The sequence below is a fragment of the Aplysia californica genome, unplaced genomic scaffold (genome assembly GCF_000002075.1).
Source record: "Aplysia californica isolate F4 #8 unplaced genomic scaffold, AplCal3.0 scaffold01022, whole genome shotgun sequence".
Lineage (NCBI taxonomy): Eukaryota > Metazoa > Mollusca > Gastropoda > Aplysiida > Aplysiidae > Aplysia > Aplysia californica.
The window spans coordinates 146,916-154,419 of NW_004798292.1; the positions used below are offsets into that span (position 1 = coordinate 146,916).

At 42.4% G+C, this 7,504-nt stretch overlaps 1 protein-coding gene across 1 annotated transcript in view; it reads left to right on the forward strand.

The window, feature by feature from the left end:
* Positions 1-2,550: 2,550 nt before the first annotated feature.
* LOC101858141 overlaps positions 2,551-7,504 on the forward strand; it is a gene marked incomplete at its 3' end in the record, with an annotated part of 55,210 nt that continues 50,256 nt past the window's right edge. Inside the window, 1 exon segment of the mRNA XM_013089708.1 lies at positions 2,551-2,847.

Genomic DNA, 7,504 nt, shown 5'->3' on the forward strand with positions numbered 1-7,504 from the left:
ACCCCAAAATATTTTAAAAAAATAAATACTCATACGATACAGGTATCATAAGAACTCAATTGACTGGACAGTTGATTCCAGCCCTCAACTTCAAATTAATAAACTGGCGTCTGTGGGGTAGTGGTTAAGCGCTTCATCATCCTACGAAGAAGAATGAGAACCCAGCAAATTTGTTTGTTTAGAGATGGTAATGAGCGTTTTCCTAGACTTTGTAAACGCAGAACAGAGTTGGAAGGCAGTGTACATGGCCAGCCTGAAAGCAAGAACTGATACAAAAGAAGAAGGAAAAAAAGAAAATCGACCGAGAGATACATTGTATTCAAAGCCAGCTTTTCAAAGCAGCAACGAGTACAGCCAAAATGTTGTCGTCAACGATCCCGACAATGATCCAGATCTTTCTGATTGTAACAAAGGGAAAACCTTCAATTCCTCAGCAGGCCTTTTTCATGGGATGATTGAACTCTTTGAGAATGCCAGTTTTTCATTTGGATTCTTCATACGTCTTGAAAACCTTCATTAATTTGGACTTAGAGGTTGCATCTCATCGGGCAGCAAAGAACATCTTCCCCGATCATCATATCATGGCCTACAATTTTCATCTGAGCCAAGCATGGAATGCCACTTCCTCTAGTGTACCGGTTACGCACTTCATCACCACACAAAAAGAGACTCGAGTTCGATTCCCGTTGGGAGAAATTTTTTACCGAGTATTTAGGTCTTTCTGTTGGGACGTTGTACCCTTCTCATTCCGGGTTGGCCCTGACAGGTAGGTTCGACGCTCGCCTCCTAAACAATCTAAATTGTGTTGTTGGGGGCGCTACTGCACCTACATCTTTTTTAAAAAGTAAGTAGGGTATAGGACGCTTCAAATTCTGAACCTTGCTTACAAAAGAGTAAATGAATTCCTCCCCCCTAAAATGGCTGAAACTTTTCTTTTGCCTCCCAGCCAAAGCACCATCAGATCAGAGGTTGGGAACTATTTTATAGATGTGTTATTCATATCTGCTTTTGAAAAATTTTAGGTGTCTTTATGCTCTTATGGAACCAATTTTGATCATATTTTGGAAGGAGTGCTTCCGACAGTGTTTGTCATAGCTAACCTTGGTTTCGAGGGATACAGCATCCACGCAGAAAGACCGTGTTACTCGAAAAAAAATTCTTTTCCCACTCAGGAATCGATCTTGGTTCTCCCGCGTATTACAGCGAATCGCAACTTTGAATTTGAGGTGGTCACTTGGCGCATTAATGCGAAGGTGAAAATTATCCGTTCCGGTCACCTGGCACAGTTGTGTGACAGTTGCGCGAAGTCCGTGGCAGTCACTCTCCTGGCTTGGCGACAGGATGGGGTATTTTGTACTGCAGCTGACTGTGTGACTGCAAAGTGTTAACCACTACAAAACAGACGCCAGTGTTCCTAAACTATGTGTGCGATGAGTAAAGATTCCACCCCGGCCCACAAGACCACACTTTCACCACCGAAACGGTCCACTTGGTGGACTTTTGTTTGGCGAAATCTCTCTCCTCTTTTTCTAAACACTCGTTTTCTTCCATCAAAACGACGAATTGAAATGGCGCCCATACTTGTTGATTTCTTCATTGAAATAGTGTTAGAAGGGCTCTAAATAAAGGTCGATAATCCAGTGATCCATTATCACAAAAACGTCTAATAATTGTGTTTTAAGACCGACTTTTCATTTAGTTGAAAGGGGTTTCGAACGTGGGTGTTAAGTTAACAATAACCCAAATCCAGGAGTCGAGTTGTGTAGGTCGCATGCGGCCCGGGGGCGTTGACATTCACACCTGTAATAAAGAGCATACACATGCCCTACAGCTTGCTATATATGTACTCGTCGATTTATGAAAGAAAAATTCTAAAATTATGCAAACTGAGCCAAAAAATGTGAAATTATGCGATTCTGTTAATTTTAACAAAGAATGATAAAGGAAAATAATCAGAAATTATGCAAAAAATTATGGAATTTTGCTTAATTATACGGGGTGCATAAAACCACGAGGACAGTTATATTATGGGTTTTACAACAATGTCACGGCGCGGTGGAATCAGTGGCTCGTCAATTTTAGGGTATATGGATTTATTAGTATCATCTAAAAGCTTATTCATTTGCCTTGCTTTCAATGAATAAAAAACCCCATCTATCTTATACTTGAAATGTACCTTCTTTGCTCTAAATTATTTGTTGTTTTATCACTTATCTCGTGCAACACTTAAAGTTCAGTAAATGAAACAACCCTCTTCAATAATAACCTCTTCACAACTGGTTTTATCAAGTGTTGTACGAGGTGAGAAAAAAATGCCTAGATAACCGCTCTAGTGGCCGACGCGTGATAGCACTGAAGTATCCGGTTAAGGTACTAAATGGCACAGCTTTGAATCAAAAAAGTAAAATATAATCATTAGCTATTCAATGTTGTACCAAGTACAACTGAACGAGGTACGTTATGCCTGTCATCGATTGATAAAAAAGACTTAAATTTGTTGGTTGTCATACAAAAAGATTAATGTCATATTGGTAGGTGTCTAGTCTTTTGGGGGTCATTTCGCTGCGGGCAGAGCTATGCTACATACATCTTTTTTGACCACGAGTTTTATGTGATGCGATATCCGTAGTGTTTGTGAGGAGAGGAAATTCGTTTTCTCTCAGAGCGACCGGAGTTTACAGGGCAGACTTACAAGGGACAAGCTCTGAAGAACTGACATTTTCCGGATGGTTTAAAAAGTGTGGAGAACAAGCAAGGTGGACTTTCAACAAAATTTCAGAGATCTGATAGGGGCGTAAGTTACAAAGAGGTTTTCCGGAAAGACAGCAACTGTCATATTGGATTAGGGTAAGGCATGCTTTCAGACAGATATACGCTCAGGGAGATATCATGCGTTAACGTGGATAATTTTGAGGTCTGAAAAGTATGTGGTTCCCCTGAAAAGTGACGAAAAAGTCGACCCCACCAGAATTAATATAATATAAGATAGATAGATAGATAGATAGATAGATAGATAGATAGATAGATAGATAGATAGATAGGTAGCATACTTCTAAAATAGTAAAACTTCGCTCATTTCCTCACCACCGAATAGCAACACAACTACTTGACGTCGGTAGTCTAGTGGTTAGGCTACCGCACTCGTTATCGTGAGTTTGTAGGTACGGGGGTTCGAGCCTCAGGCCTTTCGTTGTGTCCTTGGGAAAGGCAGTTTACACGAGTTTTCCTCACTTCACCTATAGGCAACAAAAGATAATGTGAGTTTGTGTTTTAGGACCTATAAAATGGCAACATGCACTGTATGTTTCCTAGAAAGTTGAGAATGTTTCACAATAATGCTACATGTATCAGGTCTGAAGGCTTAATAATGTAGATTATAAAGCGTATAAGGTCCTATTGAGCGGGAACTTTCGTTATACAAGTTGTTCAGTCTACTACAACAACAACTACTACTACTACTATTATTATTATTATTATTATTATTATTATTATTATTATTATTATTATTATTACATGTATCATTATCACCATCATCACCATCATTGTAACCCGACGGTTCAGTTCAAGGAACACGTATGCCACATATTTGATCCAAGCATTGACTTTTCTTTCTTTTCCCAAGCCGCAGCTCTTACTCCGTCAATTACCTTTTCAATGTCTTTTCTCTGTGAGCATCGGACTGTAAATAACTCGTTAAAAGTCTGGTCTTCACATCGAACAGATATGTGATGGAAAGAAACCTGCCACCACGGAAAAGTATAAAATTCGATTTGGCATATATGTTGTTGTTTTATCGAACAGTCAAATTATAAAATCCCCCCCCCCCCCCCCGCTCTCTCTCTCTCTCTCTCTCTCTCTTCTCTCTCTCTCTCTCTCTCTCTCTCTTTCTCTCTCTCTCTCTCTCTCTCTTTCTCTCTCTCTCTCTCTCTCTTTCTCTCTCTCTCTCTCTCTCTCTTTTCTCTCTCTCTCTCTCTCTCTCTCTCTCTCTCTCTCTCTCTCTCTCTCTCTCTCTCTCTCTCGTCTCCCTCTTCGACCTCAGAAACAATGACATTGTTCTTGGATTTACAGATAGTGATATCAGATATTAAACTTCATGTCAGTGCCATTATTAGTTTTTCAAAGGTGGCAGCTCTCTTCTCAAGAAAAAAAACCCTGGTTGTACAGGTTTTTGTGTCACTACGCGTTGGAATCATCTAGTAATTTTTCCCGCCCTGACAATATAGAATTACTGGTACAATACTTTTCATTAGCCTTGCTAATGATAAATATAACACTCATATATCCAGAAAATATGTTGAAATATTTTCGACTGATGGAAAAACTTGCAACACCGATACATGTAGGTCAAATGTCCCAAAGATGAGAGATGTTACAAAAGTGTAACATACAAAGAAAAGATGGAGAGACAAGGAAGACAGACGTTTGATAAGAATGAATGAGTAAACCGCTCCTGCGCGCCCGCCAACCACTCTCTCAGTTTGCATGACCAGACATGAAGCTTTGGTAAAATTAGAAAGAAATATTTGATACGTCATGGGATTATTTCCCATTTCATTCCAACACTGTAAGTAATTGATTGATTAGGCAGGTCAACTTGTATTTGAAATGTACAGCTTTGATTTTCGATCTCCCTGAACCAAGTACACGTAAAGACGTGAAAACTCGCCAAATGTCCCAGTCTCAAGAGTATCCCTTTTGGGTATCAAACCAGGGCCATCATTGTGTAGTCTTGCATTATGGATTACCATCAGAGTTATTGATGGGTTGCTCAAAACTTGAACACATACAATGGAACTCGATTACAACCAACTCAGATTCAACGGAAACTCGGATTCAACGAACTCGCTTACAGGGTGAACAGTCCCCGCTGAAGTGACTCCCCTCATTTTCCACCTGTAACAAATTTGATCTATTCCTGGAAACTCTCAACGGCACCTGCATGGTGGACCACAAATCGTTTAGCCAATATGTCGTATGCGACCAGTCAGCGGCCTTCTTTCATACCACACTTGCATTGTTAGCACCACACGTTTCCTAACGTGTGCCTAGTCAGACAGACGACCAGCTTACGTATTATTGTGTGTACGCATATCATGTGGGAAGGGGCACAAGCGGACCGGGCGTGGAACGTCATTATAGATACAAATACGTTGGTGTCAGTCATCCCTCCACCCCCCCCCCCCACTATTGATCTACGTAATGAATTTCACGCTGGTGTGTGGAAGCAAACGTTGTCGTATACATGAACAAGTTTTTGGTAAACAATAAGCCATGCATGGCGCAGGGGTCCTTTTGAACAAGTCAGACTTTTCTTGCACGGGGAGTTCTTGGCAGAGTTCAGTATATCAGTATATTTTTATTTTCCTGGAATTTATTAGCATTTCTTTGGTATGACATCAAAGAAACGGAAATGCCTCTAATTTGAAATCAAACTTCATGTATTTTTGATTGACAAAATAACAAGCATTTTCAAGGTAGCCTCCAACTTGTTACTTCCCTTTATACATTACTAGGTGACCCTAATAATCTTTAAAGAACCTCATGTTTGCTATAACGAACTCTTGGATTCAACGAAACTGAAGGTCAGGCCCGACTGCTCTGTTGAATCCGAGTTCCACTGTATTATCAAAAGTGTTACCTTTCCAATGTCAGCAGCCGTAGATCACTGTAGAGACCAGGGCACTTTGAGGAAAAGGAAGAGGGAGTGGAAAAGGAGAAGCCCCGGCTTGTTAAGAGTTTACCTGTGGTTGTTTTTTCTTCGCTCGGTAAAGGAAAGGGGTGGGGAAAAGGGAGGGGGGATATTTGAGGGGGTTTGCAGTTTCCCCGCCACCCTGCGCTACTTTTGCCTTCTGTTTGAGGACCAGGAGTCGCGAGAACAAGTCTGTGAAGCGAGTGCGCTAGAGCTAGAGAGCGGCATTGTAGCAGCCCCAGTCAAGTGTGTCGGCGGCCTCACGGGTTTGACTTTTGATCTCGACAGAGCCACCTTTGCTGAAGCCTGGGCCTGGCTCTATACCACTTGGCGTGCGACCACCGGACCTACTGAAGGTTGCCACTATGACAGAACGGCAGTTGAGAGACCAGCTGGCCAGTGGGTAGAGCGCAGAGAGCCACTCGGAGAGTGCCAAGTACACGGTGTCTTCCATATTTCCACCAACCCTTGACTCATCTCAGCGACCCGGTCGTGGATGTCGGCGACGCTTGCTTGTCTTCTCCAGTTACGATGCCTTTCCTTTTTGCTCGGTGAGATTGCGTGCACGAAGCGCGGACAGCCGCCGGGCCGATGAGGCTAATTCAGAAGTCAGTGTGAAGATTCCTGATCGATCGGCACCGGGGCTCCGGCTGCGCTCGCAAATACGGCGGGAAGCTGGAAGAGGGCGGAGCTCTTCTAAATCTGTGTGACAGGCCGCCAACCAATCAGAGGCTTAGATTTTATACCGAAGATTTCCAGGACAGCACTCCCGTTTTAAATGAGTTTTCCTTTAATTTCGGGCCCAGTTTAACTCCAAATCAGTTCGTAATAAAGATGAGCACAGAGGAACGTGATGCGTTGAACAACATGATGAGTGAACAACATCATCATCATCATCAGCACCATCACCACCACGGCCAGCTACCAGAGGGCGGTAAGGAGAAATATTTCATCTCGGTTTCTCTGTTACTAATTCATGTTTGATCTTACTGCTCCTCCAACAAGTGTGTGGTATGCGAAACATCCTAGAGCCACAAGAGGAGGGCACTCTAATCAAGTTACCGAAACCTACCGCTGCCTGTACACACCGCACGCAGAGTGCCGGCTCTGTCATCAGTTCTCATTTGCCGTGGCCGACGGTCTAATTTTCTTTCATTTTCGGGAAATTATCGCTCGGGAGTCCGATAGGGCCGGCTTCTCATTTAATTCATTTGTTCTGAAAGGAAAAGGCGACACTGTTGACTGCAAGCTTCATTAGGGCCAAACTGATCCTGATCTTGGACGCTTTCTGTGGTGCCACTCCTCATTGCCACCCATTTTCTCACCTATAAAGAAAACACTCTTCATGTCACACAACACATACACTCCATGGGAGAGGGGACTCCCCGACCTACCTCCTTTGAGACACCAAGGCAAGTCTGGTAATGCTATAGGCTGACATACTAGGCGCTGTTCTTTTCTCATAACTCAAACTGGAAAGGAGTTTTAAAGTTTTAGCATAACGAATTAGTGACAAAGTCGGAATATTGTACCGAAACAATGCTTCCCTACCTTTTTTTTCAATGCCACTCATGTTTAGTATTGGTTACAAACTTTACTCGATCCTCGACAAGACTTTCCTTTGATTTAAGTCCGTTTTTTTTTAAAGTTTCGCTCTTCTACAAAGTTACTTTTCCCTTGTTTGGAACAATCGGCGCGGCTGATCGTGGCCCATCCACTTGATTTTTAAAAGGCAGCGGCATTTAGCTAAACATGCCAACCAATAGATAACGTGCGAGAATGTCCACTGTATGTATACTCGTCATCTCCCCCCCC